The sequence below is a fragment of the Neofelis nebulosa genome, chromosome 5 (assembly GCF_028018385.1).
Source record: "Neofelis nebulosa isolate mNeoNeb1 chromosome 5, mNeoNeb1.pri, whole genome shotgun sequence".
In the NCBI taxonomy this organism is placed as follows: domain Eukaryota; kingdom Metazoa; phylum Chordata; class Mammalia; order Carnivora; family Felidae; genus Neofelis; species Neofelis nebulosa.
In genome coordinates, this window is record NC_080786.1 from 16,445,582 (window position 1) to 16,462,886 (window position 17,305).

General features: G+C 40.9%; 1 long non-coding RNA gene across 2 annotated transcripts in view; it reads right to left on the reverse strand.

The window, feature by feature from the left end:
* Positions 1-17,305, reverse strand: part of LOC131511730 (uncharacterized) — a 356,942-nt gene that overhangs the window by 198,835 nt on the left and 140,802 nt on the right. For both annotated transcript variants that reach the window (XR_009261694.1, XR_009261695.1), the window contains exon 3: positions 10,451-10,511. This is a non-coding gene — a long non-coding RNA (uncharacterized LOC131511730). The remainder of the gene's footprint in view (positions 1-10,450; positions 10,512-17,305) is intronic.

A 17,305-nucleotide genomic window follows, 5' to 3' on the forward strand; every position in this document is an offset into this window, starting at 1 on the left:
AACCTTGATGTGTACTCCAGGTATGAAACAGTAGGACAGATAGCAACATAAACCATGAATACTTCAGGACCAGTATTTTGAAGGAAGAACAGTGTGTGCAGAAATGTCGAGTTTGGAGGAAGGATGGAATAGAATGCAACACAGTGTGGCTAAAGATAAGGTCAACGATGCAGAAGGGCGGAAATGGACAAGGCTGAGCAGAGCCTTTTGGAAGCCACGTTGAAAGGTTTGGACTTTATTCCAGGAACAATAGGAAGCCATTGAATAAGCAAGCAGAACTATCATAATCAAATACACACTTAAGATGGTCATTTTGTCTGATTTGCTGTGGTCTATAATTAAGCTATAATATAAGCCCAGAATGAGCCGACCTCCTCTGAAGAACGAGTTGGAAAAAGAAAGAAAAAAAAAAAAAAAAAGGAAGAGGCTAACATTAGAGTGATACACCATAGGGAGAAAGGGAACTAGACAGGATTCAAGACACTTAGAGACAAAACTAGCAGGATTTACTAAGAGATTTAATTTTGAGAGAGAGAAATAAAATAATAATTGTAACAGTGGTTGTATTAGTTTGCGAGGGTTGCCACAAGAAAATCACTACAAGTGGGTAGCTAAAATGAGAGATATTTGTTTTCTCATGGTTCTGGAGGTTAGAGGTCCAAGATCAAGGTGTCAGCAGGTTTGGGTTCCTCTGAGGCCTCTCTCCTGGACTTTCAGATGACTGCCTTCTCACTGTGTCCTCACACGGTCATTCCCCTGTGTGTGTGCATTCCTAGTGTCTCTGTGGCCCAATCTCTTTTTATAATGACACCAGTCGGATTAAATTGGGACCCACCAAACACCTTCATTTTATTTTAGTTATATCCTTTTTTTTTTATTTTTTTAAATGTTTATTTATTTTTGAGAGGGAGACGGAGTGCAAGCAAGGGAGGGGGAGAGAGACAGGGAGGCAGAATCCAAAGCAGCTCCAGGCTCTGAGCTGTCGGCACAGAGCCTGACACGGGGCTTGAACCCCAAGCCATGAGATCATGACTTGAGCCGAAGTCGGATGCTCAACCAACTGAGCCACCCAGACACCCCTTAATTATATCTTTAAAGGCCCTATTTCCAAAAAACAGTCATATTTTGAGGTTTGGGGTGGGGGTAGGCTTCAACATATTAACTTGGGGGACACACAATTTAGCCCACAATGTAGTAATAAGAATAGTAATAGCTAATACCTAGAGGACCTACTAATTCCATTGTCTCCCTTTTCACAATTCTGGACTATCTTCCTTTCTTCTTCCACCCTCTCCACCCTCAGCTATCCATCTGCTAGCCACCTGCTCTCCTACTTATTTCCTGGGGCTCTGAATCCCCCACGATCATATTGGACACCAAATCACACCTCAGTGGCCCCCCTCCCTAGCTTTCCAGCCATTCATTAAGCATTTTAGCTCCCATTACCATCATGTGATCTCACCCACCCCCCACCCAGTCAACAGAAACAAAGAAATAACTGCCACACTTCCACCTCCTCAACAGACATCATGCCCTCAATACTCAAGAACTCAGCACATATCCATAGTCTACAACTGAGATCACTGTGACTCTGCCTGTGTAGCGGTCCATACATGTCAGAAATTAATCCCGTCCCCAGGTTAGGTTCTCCAGGAAGCACACTGTGAGACAGAATTTAATGTGCAGGATGTGTTAAGGAGTTCTCTTGGGATTGACACCCACAGAGATAGAGAAAGCAAACAGGAGTGGGCAGAGGCAAAAATCAAGTTGGTCCAGAGCACAGGCCCAGTGACAACCTCAGTCAACCCTGTGGGGAGCTCTGGAGGCAAATTAGAATCGTCCCAAGTTGGGTTTAAATGGCCAGGCTTTTATATCCCCACTTCAGTCAAACATTGCATACGGGCTACCATGGAAGGATGTGACCTCGGTAAGGTGGCTTTCGGCACCGAAGGCAATTACTGAATGGGTAGATTGTGGAAGGGTGTCCACTGACGGCACCCCCAGAAGCTGGGCAAGTCCTTCCCTAAAGGAGAATCTGGGTGGCACAGATGGCCCCCACAAAGCCCCAGCAAGCAGCCCTGAGCCAATGACTGACCAGGGTTGGAGAATAAGTACCCCAGTGTCCTCATTTCTTGGGGTTGGGACTGGGAGAGGGAAGACATCTCTAAAGCACATTCTGCCCTCTCCCAGAATTTCCCAATTTAATTGAGCCTCAATTAAATTTGAGTTGCCCAAAGTGATAACCTGCTTGATCCCACACCATTTACTGGATTTCTTCCCTTCCCCATCTCACTTCCCCACTCTTTACCTGTGCCTCCTAGATACACTATGTGCATTTAAATCCTCATCTCAGTGCTGTTTTGGGGATAACCCAACCAAAAATATCTCCAAAAAGTTTCTTTATTCATAGTCTCTATGTTAAAAATAGACATCTTTTTTTAAAGGAATGGCCTATATCCCTAGGCTAAATTGCCTCCCTTTCATTGCAATTTACCTTTTTTTTCCCAATTGAACCAGTTATTTGAGGTAGGCATGAGTGACCTTGGCATATGCTAATGCCTGTAAGGTGCAGGCTGTTTGCAGAAAGTGCTGATTTGTCCAGCATGATGTTTATTGTTTATCAGAAGGCCCACGCGTTCGACAAGAAAACATCCTGAGCACTTCTCTGTGACTTAATCAAAAGCTGGTCGCTGAAGTACATTCCTCAGTCCTAAACCTAGCAGACAATAAAATCAATCTTCTCTGAATGGTTATGTCTGGCACATGCTTATAACAACTTGTTGGCTGCTCGAGTCCCCACATCTGTATTCAGCAGCAGCTGTCCAGGGAAATGGTCTCCATATACCTCAGGAATACCTGCTGTTGGCCTATTTGCATCAACAGAACCAGAGAATTGCTCTTCCTGGCAAGGGATGACAGATGGGCTGACGACCTCCAGAGGGTTTGGTTGCTACACCAGGACTGGCAGTTCCAGGTGGTAGATGACTACACAAACACTTTTAACCATGAACAGCTTTCCTTTATGTGGGAAGGTTCTCTTAGTTGACAGATATATGTGGTAAGGGGAACGTTTGTTTTTGGTCTTCTTTACTTCCTTTTAACCTGTGGCCCTTAACCGTTTGGATCCATTTGAGTTGTCAAGAAAGAAAAGAGAAAAAAAAATCGAAAATCTTTGGCTTTTAAGTTGAAAAGCCATAGTCCACCTGTCACAGGAAGTGTTCAAAGAATACGTGCAAAGAGAATTTGTTCCCACCCATCAAAGAAATTTTTATTGTCCTGAGACAATGACTTGAGTGCAGGGAGTTTATTCACAAGGCGGTTCCAGGAAGCGGTTCCAGGAAGCACACGTAAGATATGAGACAGGGGCGCCTGGGTGGCTCAGTTGGTTAAGCGTCCAACTTCAGCTCAGGTCATGAGCTCACAGTTTGTGAGTTCAAGACCCATGTTGGGCTCTGTGCTGACAGCTCAGAGCCTGGAGCCTGCTTCGGATTCTGTGTCTCCTTTTCTGTCTGCCCGGCTCATGCTCTGTCTCTCTCTGTCTCTCAATAATAAATAAATGTTAAAAAGAAATTTTTTTAAAGTAAGATTTGAGACAGAGAAAGGAAGAAAGTAAATAAATGGCGCGTTGATGAGCTGGTTTGCAATGTGGGCAGCTGGTGCTAAAATGTATTAGGGACCCTCTGAGAAACTGTGTGAAGCACCCCTCAGAATCTTCCTGAAAGACAAGCAGATTGGGGCATTTAACTCCCAAATCCCCTCACCTGCTGGGCAACAGCTTCCCACAGAGATGTCAATACTGTATAATTCTGGGCTGTACCTGCTCAGCCAAGCATGCTTCCATGATATCACAGAAAGCCCTCAAGCAGAGAAACAGAAAGAGGCAGGTGCGGGCACTTTGAGTGGGAACTGGCAGTATGTTGGAAGTGTTTATAGCTGCAGCTCAGGGCGGGTGAGAGAATGAGAGAATACAGGGCAAGAAATCAACAGTGCTTGCTTTAATATGCTTGAGAGTTGAAGGGAAGGCAGTAAGGGACAGAGGCAGAGGGAAGTAAGGCCATGAGATACCATGCGACGTTTTGAAAAGGGGCTCTGCCCCTTCTGTCCCTCATCCTCCACTGGTCAAATCCAGTATGGGGAAGAATGACTGAACCCTCACAAAACTTTTAGAGTCTAAGGACAATGAGAACCTGAGTTCAAGTTCCTGGCAAGGCCCTTGAAAGCAAGCAAGGCCCTTGAGTTCCCCCATACCTCTCTAGCTTTAAGAACAACACCACAGAGAAAAATGATGTCAGCAAGGGTAATCTCAGAAAACACAAAAATACAAGAAGGCTAGAAGGGTGCCTGGGTGGCTCAGTCCATTAAGCATCTGACTTTGGTGCAGGTCATGATCTCACAGTTTGTGGGTTGGAGCCCTGCATCGGGCTCTGTGTGGAGCCTGTAGCCTGCTTTGGATTCTGTGTCTCCCTCACTCTCTGCCCTTCCCCCACTCACACTCCATGTTTCTCTCTCTCTCTCAGAAAAAAAAATAAACTTACAAAAAGGAAATATAAAGTCAAGGACACTACGAATATTTCAGCAAAGTCAGGGTGAAGGGTAGCGATGGCTAAGAAGAATGCAGCTGAGGGGCGCCTGGGTGGCTCAGTCGGTTGGGCGTCCGACTTCAGCTCAGGTCACGATCTCGCGATCCGCGAGTTCGAGCCCCGCGTCGGGCTCTGGGCTGATGGCTCAGAGCCTGGAGCCTGCTTCCGATTCTGTGTCTCCCTCTCTCTCTGCCCCTCCCCCGTTCATGCTGTGTCTCTCTCTGTCTCAAAAATAAATAAACGTTAAAAAAATTAAAAAAAAAAAAAAGAAGAAGAAGAATGCAGCTGCGACCATTGCAGCAGGTGCCAGCAAAAAACCAGAGACCAAAACCATTCCAGATTCCTCCCTCCAAAGCCATGGCACTCTACAAATTCCCCAAACCTTAGATGCTGCCGCAGGGAGGAGGGGGGAAAGAAAATGTCCAAATTGACAGAGGCTAAATCTAAAATGACTATATGTCTTAGTTTGGGCTTTGGGGGAGGCAGAGGAAGGGGATTCCAGAGAACAGGAGTGAGGGACTAGAAGAAAGAAACTGAGAAAGAAGCAAAGCCAATGCAAGGGAGTGTTACTGAGGCAGCCCTTGTGAGCCATAAGAACTTACTTCCTTTGGAACCTCCTGAGAATCATAGAGAATTGTCCACCTGAATGACGGGAAGGTGAGGCATTTATCCATGGACCCACATCCTCAAATGGTCAAGGGATGGCCTCCGTATTAGTCTGCGTCTCCAGTAAAGCAGAAATAGTAGTGTGTGTGTGTGTGTGCGTGTGTGTGTGTGCGTGTGTGTGTGTGCGTGTGTGTGTGTGTATGTGTGGAGAGAGAGAGAGAAAGAGATTTATTATAAGGAATTGACTCACATGATTACAGAAGCTGACAAGTCACAAGATCTGCAGGGTGAGTTAGCAAGCTGGGGACCTAGGAGAGCTGATGGTATGGCTCCAGTCTGAAGGGCGGGCTCAAGGCTCAAGAGGAGCCATTGTGTCAGTTTGAGTCTGGAAAATGACAATGTACCAGTCCACAGGCCATTAGGCAGAGAGAGTTCTCTCTCGAGGGACAGTCAGCCTTTGTGTTCTATTCAGGCTTTCAACTGATTGTATGGGGCCCACCCACAGTATCCAGGCAGTCTGCTTTACTCAGTCTACCCATTTAAACATTAATCTCATCCAAAAACTCCCTTAGAGAAACACCCAGAATGATGCTTAGTATCTGGGCACCCTGTGGCCCAGTCAAGCTGACACATAAAATTAACCATCACATACCCTCAGAAGTGTTCATTCTTCTGCACTTCCAAGCTGCATATATACTACAGGCCAAGCTAGCGCCTGCCAACATTCGTGAGTTTGAAGGAACCCACGGGCAAAAAAAAAAAAAAACAAAGACTCAGCACATAAACCTCAGCCTAGAGGCTGACAGTTGGAAGTAAGTCAAAGCCCATACAGAATTATGCACACAGCCAAGATTTAAATCAGAAGTGAGGCACAGATGATGTGACTGGGGGCATAAAAGCATCTTCTCTATTAGGTTTTTCAGAATTTATTAAGATTATTATTTTTCTGCCATCGACAGAATAGGGGTTCGAAAAAGAGATTAGATTGAGTCACAGAAAGATTTAGAAAGCTACACTTCCTGCACATCTGCTTTTTGTCGTCTGGGATATTCTTACCCACTTCGCAAGTATTACCTTAACAAGTTAGATTAATCAGATCTTGGCAATCAATGGATTGCTGCCCAATCATCTCATACCTAATGTACCTGTAATTTATTTTTCACATTAACTCATCCATTGAACATTTACTGAGTATGTAAGCCATCATGCCAGTTGGGACCACAAAAGGGAGACAAGATGAATTTTCTGCTCATTGATAGCCTCCCTACTATTTGCCACCAAAGACAAAAGGTTGACTTTGTGAATACTGGCAGCTGTATAGGATTATAATGTCAGGCCTTATTTGGGCACAGTGTCTCTGAATAGAGATTGGGAAGAAAAACAGATATTTACCTAAACACTGGAGGTCACAGAAGCACACATTTGTGTCAGTTCCACTCAAAGGAAAACTGTTTGACCTCAAACATCCGGGCATGCCTACAACCAAATTTATAAAGTTAAAAAATTTCTCTTCTGGGCACCTGGGTGGCTCAGTCAGTTAAGTTTCTGACTTCAGCTCAGGTCCTGACCTTATGGTTCATGGGTTTGAGCCCCACATCAGGCTCTGTACTCACAGCTCAGAACCTAGAACCTGCTTCAGATTCTGTGTGTGTGTGTGTGTGTGTGTGTGTGTGTGTGTGTGTCTGCCCCTCCCCCATTCATGCTCTGTCTCTCTCTCAAAAATAAATTTAAAAAAATTCTCTTCAAATTATACCACCAGCATTCTGTTTCTTTTTACCACCTGGCAATAAAGGAGTCAAACCAAACATATAATTTCTTTTTCTCACTCATAAATAAGTAGAGGTCTTTCCAAAATGTTCTTCCTGTATTTCCTCCCCTTTTCCCTCTTATTCATTAACTTTTACCTTTCTCTAATTTTTCCTTCTCCCACTCTTTCCCAAAAGTCCAGAGAAGGAGTAGGAAGCCAGCGTGGAAGGAGAGAACAAGAAAAATGATTAATTTTTAAGAAAATTATTTCAGCAATGTTTTCCCCTTTCAAACCCTGAACAAAAATGAACTTCCAACAATACTCCCAGTTTATTCATTTGAACTAAGGAGATGCTTAGTTCAAATGTGTGGTCCACATGCCATCAGTGAGGTAGAAAGATTTTCCTAAGAGGCCACCAAATGATCAAAACTACAGGTTCTGGGGGCACCTGGGTGGCTCAGTTGGTTAGGCATCTGACTCTTGAATTCTGCTCAGGTCACGATCTCATGATTCGTGAGTCCAAGCCCCGTGTCATGCTCTGAGCTGACAGCATGGAACCTACTTAAGATTCTCTCTCCGCTTCTCTCTGCCCCTCCCTCACCTGCACTATCTCCCCCTCAAAATAAAGAAATACACCTTAAAAAAAAAAACTACAAGTTGTATGGTTGTTACAGGGGAGTAATGCACTATAGTGTATGTATTCCACAGACTTTATTATCTTTATCATACTCTGGCGGTATGTTAATAACAGAAATAATAATAGCTAGCATTTGTTGAGTATTAATGCCCCAGGTACTCTCAGAAATGCTTTCTTTACATGTACTAACACATTTATTCTTCACACCAAACCTAGGGTTTGGTCATCCCTATTTACAGGCGGGGAAACAGAAGCACATAGAGATACAACCCACTACCCAAGATCACATAGTCAGTAACCAGTGGGACCAGTCCAAGCTCAGGCATTCTGGCTAAAACTCTGTACTACCATGCCTTTGCATGAGCTGTAGAGCAGTATTGAAATTTGTCATTTATAAACTAAAATAAGCGGTTTACTAGTGTTTACCAAGGATTCTCATTCAATGTTCTAACTGGCTGGTGGCATAATACCATGCAGCCCAGCAAATCTCCTATCAAGCATAAACATAAGCAGTACTTGATTCTAAATTGCTAAGTCCAATGGTCAATTCTCAGTCCTGACTACACTTGATCTATCAGCAGCGTTTGACACAGGCTCCCTCCTCTTCAATATACTTTCTCTTCTTTTCTCCCAGAGTACCAGTCTCTCTTGAAAGGGGCATGCTTGGCCATTGCTTCTTTTTTTTTTTTTTTTTTTTTTTTTCATTTTTTTAAAAATTTAATTTGGCCATTGTTTCTTGGGTCTCTTTGGCTGGTCCCTCCTTTAATAGACCTGATAGTACTGGAAGGCATCAGAGTACAGCCCTTCATCCTCCCTCCTTATGTGTAACTGCACACGCTTTTTTGGTTAGACAATCCATTCTCACATCTTAAATACCATCTATTTACATGCCAGTAAGTCCCAAATGTTTAAGTCAAGCCCAGCCTTCTCCTTCCTGAACTCCAAACTCTCATACCAACTGCTACTTCAATGTCTTCACTTGGATATCTAATAAACACCTGAACCTCAATACGACTTAAACAGTCCTGTTCTTTTCCCCCCAAACTTGATCCTCACACAGCATTCTCCAACTTCAAATGATGGCAATTTCATCCTTCTACTCATCCAAGGAAAATACCTTGGAGTCATGCTTGACTTTTCTCTTGTTTTCACATGCTGCATAAATTCCACGTAGGTTCTACTTCCAAACGTACCCACAACATGACCACATCTCAACACTTCCACTGTTAGCACCGTAGCTTGGGCCCCCATCCTCTTTTACCAGGACGACTGCAATAGACTCCTCACTGGAATCCTTGCTTACCTTCTCATCGTCCTACAATCTATTCTCATATATACAGCAGCCTACTAGATTATAAGCTATACCATGTCCCTCTGCACAAAACCCTTCAGTAGGTTCCCATCTCACTCGGACATGAAGAATGCCTCCCACCACTCCTACCTTTCTGACATCATCTTTCCCCTTGCTCATCCCACTCCAGCCACACTGGCTGCCTGTTCCTCCACAGGCACTCTCCTATCTTAGAGCCTGTACATTGGCTGTGCCCTCTCCCTACGTGTCCTTCTGTTCGAAATCCACTTGGCAAATCCCTCACGTGAAGTCTGTTCTTAAGTGTCTCCTTCTCAATGAGTCTTGCTCTTATCTGCCCCTATTCAAAACTGTAACTAATCCCCTACACTTAATACTCTCAATCTCTTTACTTGGCCCTCCATTTTTCTTCTTAGATACTAATTGTCAACTACTGGCAATTTACTTATTTTATTTATTCTTAATTATCTGAATCTCCCACTAGAATGTAAGCACTAAAAGGGCAAGACTCTTTTTCTTTTTTATTCATAGATATATTCTAAGACCTTTTCCTAGAAAAGCTGGCACATAAGAGGCTCTCAGTAAGTACTTTTGTCTAATCCTCTAGTGTTCAGAACGCTCTCTTTCTTAAAATATACGTGCTGCCTTGAACTGGTCACGGTTTTTCAATTACTCCTCTTGCTTTTTACTTATCACTGGAGTTAGTATAGCTACATAATTATGATTTAACTTCTTTTTATTTGATTAACCTTACATGTCTTGCAAAAAATACATTCAGCAACAGCATTTTTTGACCCATAATCTCTCAATAAATACACTTTAAGGGCTTTGTATTGAGTGCAAATATGAATTGGCCATACTTTGGGGCTGAAATAGATATATGCAAAACCCACACAATTTTGCTTTTATGGTGGAGGATACTTAATTAGCGATACACTGCCTATGAGTTTGGGTTATTTAAATAACATACTTCAAGGCAAATGTAAAATTACAAGTTATATTCCAGTTTAAAAGGTACTGATACATAATAAAAAATCATATGTGTAGGTTTAAATTCCTCTAATAGATGGCACATGTTACTATAATAGCAAGTAAATGGCTACTTTTTAATTTTTGTTTCTCTCCAATTTGTTATTATAAAGCATTTTTCAACAGAAAAGTGGGTCTAATGATTGGACCTCCATAGTCTGTCCTCAGTCTCTATGAGCCACATTCAAAACTATATGAGATCCACTGATCTTGGGGTCAGAGAATATGTCTGGAGAGTATATGATCAGGTAAGAACTCAGTCTCCAGAATGAGTCACGCTTAGATATGAATCCCCAGATCACCAACTACTAGTCATGTAAACTTGGGCAAATTATATAATCTCTCAGCATCTCTACTTCATCTGGAAAATGAAGATAATATTAATGCTTACTTCATATAGCCATTGAGAGGATTAATTGAGTTAATGCACTTATCTGTGTACTTAGCACAGTATCTGGAACATACTTTGTGTTCAATAAATATTAGTGATTATTAAATTATTATTTTTAACAATATATACACAACAAAATCATTGCACTTACAATGAATCATATCACAGGAGAGGTGGGATTTTATACAATAGCTACAGAATCCAGGTTATGCCTATAGGGGAAAACATAAACCAAATATTGGTTTCTTAGATTTTATACAGGAAAATTAAAAAAAAGGCACAAGTTCATTTTAACATTTTTTCCCAAGGTCAAAATTAATTTTGCTTTGGGCTTTGCAAATCCCTCCTTTAATCCTCTAAACATCTGCAATTGAGAAAACTGAGTGTGTAAGTTTATTTTCCCCAAAGACAAAAAAAAAATTGAAGGCTACCAAATTGTTTGTTAATGCATAATACAAAGACCTAAATGGGGAAAATAAATCTTCAAAGACTTTATCTGCAATCACTTCACTAGCCATGATAGCCTTAAGATACATATTAATTTCCTAAACAAATAGAAATTCCCTACCTTTGGAAGCTATAATTTTAAATGGGCTAGGAGAATCAGGGAAGAGTATACATATAGTATAGACAAGTATTTCAAATTTAATATTTCTTGATTTCATGAGTACATATGTTTAAGAACTAATTTTATGCTAATGCCTTCCATTGATTCATTACAACCAAGTGATGTTAGTGAGAACAACTTTTAGCTGAAGGAGACATTAATATATATTGCAGGCAAAGGAAAGCCACAAGTTCTTAGACATTCTTCCCACTAAGAGGTGGCACCTACCTCCCCTCCCTTTAATAATGGGTAGGCTAAGGGGCACCTGGGTGGTTCAGTCGGTGAAGCATCTGACTTCAGCTCAGGTCATGATCTCATACATAGTGAGTTGGAGCCCTGCATTGGGTTCTCCACTCTGCTCTTAGCACAGAGCCCACTTCAGATCCTCTGTCACCCTCTTTGCCCCTCCCCCACTAGTATGTGTGTGCGCGCTCTCTCTCTCTCTTCCTCTCTCAGAAATAAACACTTAAAAAACAAAAAGAAGCTAGATGGGTTATTGAATAGATGTTTTTCCAAAGAAGACACACAGATGGCCAACACACACATGAAAGGATGCTCAACATTACTTATCATCAGGGAAATGTGAATCAAAACCAAATGAAATATTACCTCATACCAGTCAGATGGCTAGTATCAAAAAGTTAAAAGGAATAACAAGTGTTTGCAAGGATGTGGAGAAAAGCGCTTTTAGTGGGAATATAAACTGGTGCAGCCACTTTGGAAAACAGTATGGAGGCTCCTTAAAAAATTAAATATTGAGCTATCATATGATCTAGTAATTCCTACTGGGTATTTACCCAAATAAAATGAAAACATTAATTCAAAAAGTTATATGCACCCTTATATTTATTGCAGCATTATTTACAATAACCAAGACATGGAAACAATCTTAGTGTCCATCGATAGATGAATGGATAAAGATACGGTATAAATACACAATGGAACATTAATCAACCATTTTAAAAATGAGATATTACCATTTGCAACAATATTAATAGACTTAGGGGGTATTATGCTAAGTGAAATAAGTCAGAGAAAGACAAATACCATATAGTTTCACTTATACGTGGAATCTGAAAATAAGAAAATAAAATAAGACAAACAAGAAAATAAAAATAGCCTCATAAATACAGAGAACAAACTGGTGATTGCAAGAGAAAAGGGGAGTGGGAAGATGGGGTAAATTGGTGAAGAGCGTTAACAAGTACAAACTTCCAGTTATAAAATAAATAAGTCAGAGAAATAAAAAGTACAGCATAGGAAATATAGTCAACAATATTGCAATAATTTTCTATGGTTACAGATGATGACTGTACTTAGCATGGTGAGCATTATGTAATGTCTGGAACTGTCAAATCAATATATTGCATGTCTAAAACTCATATAATATTGAATGCCAACTATGTTTCCGTTAAAAAATTAAAAATTTCCCACACTACCTACCTCCCCTTCGTACACCATAATCAACAGTCAACTCTAGGGTTTGAGTTTGACTGCTTCTGAATAATAATTCCAGTATTCTTTATGGATTAATAAATTCTTTAATCTGACTCGTTCTGAAGAATTCTCTTGTGGAACTTGAGAGCAGACAGTATGATGTACAGAAATAATACCAGACAGTTTAACACCCATTTAACTGCAGTGTGGGAAAACTGGAGTGTAGTTATATTGCTTTAGCTATACTAGCATTGGTCAGCCTATTATGTATTTTTGGTGTGTATCTGAAAGGATGTTTGCTGCCCTAAATCTAATTGCATTTACTTATCAATAAATGCCAATAAATGGGAATTATATTACACTTGACTATTTTCCAAATGAAAGAACAAAATAGAGTATAAAACCTAGCCACCTGTGTAATCCTAGTCACGTGCCTGGAATATATATGTGTCACATTATCTGGCTCATGCTACCTGTTTTTCCATCTAAACTTTTTGATTCACGCTACCTCATTCGTTTACTTGACATACTGTAGGCCCACTGGAACTCTCTTCTAGGTGATGACACAGGGCACAAATGTCTCTTGGTCTTCTTTATCAACACGAATGCCTTTTAATTACATCAGCATTTGCTCCTGGAATACACATTTGTTCAGGAAAACATGTGGCATTCTTGAATAATAATTTCCAAATACCTTTAATACAAAGAAAAAGACTTAAAGTTTATTTCCCTTTCTTATGCACACCGGAATAAAAATGATGTGCATGTTTTAGGGATAGATTACTTAACTGTCCATTGGTCTATTTACGTGTAAGAATGTTTTTTAAAGCACACATCTTGGTTTTTTTTTTTTTTTAGTATTTATTTATTTAAGTCATCTCTATACCCAATGTGGGCCTTGAACTCATGACCTCAAGATCAGGAGTCACACACTCTTCCGACCGAGCCACCCAGGAGCCCCAGCACATATCTTGTTTTAAATGATACGCAAACTTAAGGCATTAATAAAATTTAAGAGTAATAAAATAAAATTCACACACAAAAAGAAAAGAAAATGGGTGTGCACCATGACAATTTTCACACAGAGAATATGGCAGAAGAGACACTGTTTCTAATGTCTGAGGCCAGGAGGTAAGAGACTGGCAGCTTCCACCTCCTTTCTCTTGGAATACTGTCCCTGGAAGAATCTGTTGGTTTGCAAACTTGGGAGCTTCCTAGGTGAAACATGAAACTGTTCCCTGTACAGAGGGTAAAGAGAGACTAAAAGAAGCAGCAGACCACTGCAGGTCAGTAGGTGGCAGTTTTAATAAACAGGGGAACTTACTTACAAGACTTGCCTTGGGCGGCCACAAGATGAGTAGATCTTGGCACCCAGTTGCCAGAATCATAAATGTTTACATAGAGGCCTTAGCTGGGTTTAGTCACATATTCAGTATGATGATCTTTTTTTTTTAATGTTTGTCTATTTCTGAGACAGAGAGAGAAGGAGCATGAGTGGGGGAGGGGCAGAGAGAGAGGGGGACACAGAATCCGAAGCAGGCTCCAGGCTCCGAGCTGTCAGCACAGAGCCCGACGCGGGGCTCAAACTCACGAACCGCGAGATCGTGACTTGAGCCGAAGTCGGATGCTCAACCGACTAAAGGCACCCCTTTAGTATGATGATCTGAACAACACCTTACTCTCTCAAGCCTGCATCCTTGAAAATGACTCCCACGGTAAGAATGGTGGGTAGAACCTACATTCCAACAATAGGGGAGGGAGTCAGGAGCCTCTGATTGCCTGGGTCGACCTTGCTGGTCAACCAGAGGTCGCATCCTGTCGATGACCTCCCCCAACAGTAGCCAGGCCCCATATAAGAGGTCCAGCTCCCCTGAGACCAACATACAGTGATGAAACTCAAGATAACCACATGGATAGTTCACAAGAAGACACACACACACACACACACACACACATACACACACACACGTGCACGCATGCGCACACCCAATCAATCTGCAACTATTCCAGCCAGCTCAGCCCAAGCACCAAGTATAGGAATAACAAGCCTTAAATGACTCCAGCCTGAGCCACCATCTGACTGTAACCATATGAGGAATCCCAAGCAAAGATCAAAGATCACTCATCTACATCCCTCAACCTCCAGACCATTGATAATTTATTATTACACTGTAGATAACCTGAATAGCACAGTCTTTCATTTATTGATAGAAACAGTGAACTACAAGTCTTCTCCTGTTTTATGTATTGTATAATGATGGACCTAGAATGAGGGTTCCAATTCTACGAGCTTTATTTCAGATTCTCAATCCAGTGGTTTCTGGTTAGAAATTGATTCTCTTACTTTATTTTTTTAAAGTTTACTTACTTATTTTTGAGAGAGAGAGAGAGAGAGAGAGAAAGCAAGGGAGTGGCAGAGAGAAAGAGAGGGAGATACAGAATCTGAAGCAGGCTCCAGGCTCTGAGCCGTCAGCACAGAGCCTGATATGGGGCTCGAACTCACAAACCATGAGATCATGACCTGAGTCAAAGTCAGATGCTTAACCGACTGAGCCACCCAGAGTGTCCCATCTTCCTTTCTTTTAAAATAATAATCACAGGAGCACCTGGGTGGCTCAGTCAGTTAAGCATCCCACTCTTGGTTTTGGCTCATGTCATGAATTCACGGTTCGTGAGTTCAGGCCCCACATCAGGCTCCGTGCTGACAGCATGGAGCCTGCCTGGGATTCTCTCTCTCCCTCTCTCTATGCCCCTCCTCTGCTCTCTCCGTCTCTCAAAATAAATATACAGGCACTTGCACCCTAATGTTTACAGCAGCACTTTCAACAATAGCCAAATGATGAAAAGAGCCTAAATGTCCATCAACTGATGAATGGATAAAGAAATTGTGGCTTATATACACAATGGAATACTACTTGGCAATGAGAAAGAATGAAGTAATAGCCTTTTGTAGCAACGTGGATGGAACTGGAGAGTGTTATGCTAACTGAAATAAGTCATATAGAGAAAGACAGATACCATATGTTTTCACTCTTATGTGGATCCTGAGAAACTTAACAGAAGACCACGGGGGAGGGGAAGGGAAAAAAAAGTTAGAGAGGGAAAGAGCCAAACCATAAGAGACTCTTAAAAACTGAGAATAAACTGAGGATTGATGGGGGGGTGGAAGGGAGGAGAAAGTGGATGATGGGCACTGAGGAGGGCACCTGTTGGGATGCGCACTGGGTGTTGAATGGAAACCAATTTGACAATAAATTCCATATAAAAAAATAATAAAATAAAAATTAAAAATTAAAAATTAAATAATAATTCCAATGTTCAATTTTTTTTATTATCCCCCAATTTATTTCAGGCAGAAGTAGCTAAATCTTCCTAGAACACTTATATCTACCTACTAGTCCTTAAAGTATTGTTAAAATATGCTTTAGTATTATTAATGAGCAATGAATCACATCAAGTACTTTCTAATTTATGGGATTTTGTCTCTGTACTTTCATATGCAAAATTCTAGAGGTCGAAAATTAATATTGTCTAAAAGGCTCAGCTGACAGTATATTGGGGTGAGGCCTGGATATCAATGAAATGCTGATCCTCATTTAAAAAAAAAAATGAAGTTTTCCAGCTCAGTTCAGCCATGACTCATTGAAGAAGACACATTTTTGATAGCTTTAATTAACTTGTTCACAACTGAAGTATGGAAGGACAATAGCTTCTACAATCTTTTCTTACTTTCTGAGTAGAGTTTTCAAATGAGTTGTCCATTTTTTTCATTCATTACATAAGTTAGGAACTTAATCTTTTCTCAAACAGTAGCTCAATGATTGGTTGATTCATTGATTCATTGATTCATTCATTCATTCATTCATTCATTCAATAAATTGGGTACTACCCTGTCTGTCAGGCACTGTGTTAGGTCCTGGCAATACCAAGGTAAACCAGACAGACTTGGTCACTACCATGGAGTTCATATTCTAGCAAAAAAGCAGGCATTCAACCAATGGCAAGTGTGTTAAGAGCTAAAAGGAGAAAATATCAGGCACTATGCAAGCATGTAGAAAAGGAATTTAACACAGTATAGAAAGTGTGAGAAGGCTGCCCATACACCATACAACTTGATCCCAGTAAACAGCACCATACGCTCCAGGCTTTGTACAATTTAAGGTATAAAGTAATGGAGTGGCAAAGGATACCTAAATAACCATCTTTTTACTGATAGACCCTTAATTAGAGGACAGAACTTAGCATGAAAGCCAAAGCAACCTGAATTAAACACATTTATGCACTCACCCAGAGCAAGTGGTGTTAGATCAGATTAAGCAAGAAAGGCAGAGCTGGGCTAGGCATGCCCACCTATTATTTCCAATTTTATCATCAAAGCAAAGCAAATCACTCATGGACAACAACAACAACAACAAAGCAGAGAAGGATCAGAAGTGTTGCATCAATAGAATTTCTTCCACTTGGAAGAAACCATAATGAATGGGTAAGACACAGGAGCTTATTTTACCCAAGAAAAAGCCATTACTTCTCTAACTAGTTTCTTCTTGTCCTGCTGTTCTCTTTAACAACAAAAGAAAAATCGTTCTGAAAGGCATCTCCACCTTCCTGATGGTTTCTATTAACAGCAAAAACCCATTGCACAAACAGTTCAAGATTTAATAAATGCCTTTGATGTATAAAATGATCCTTTTGCTGATTCATCAATAAGAGTAAAAATGCAGTCTGACCAGATTGGACACTTAAAATGCTTTCTATTATTACCGTATGTTTTCCCAAGTGCAAAGCTGAATGTTTAAGCAATTCCACTTAAAATACAGTAGATCAGTGTAATAAATGCCAATTGAAAAGCTTCCAGCAAATGTTTCATGCTAAATTTTCTCTGTTCTACCTTCTGAGGAAGAATATTTTCTTTTCAAAAAACTCAAGAAAAAAAAAGGACTAATAAAAATTAAGTATAAATAC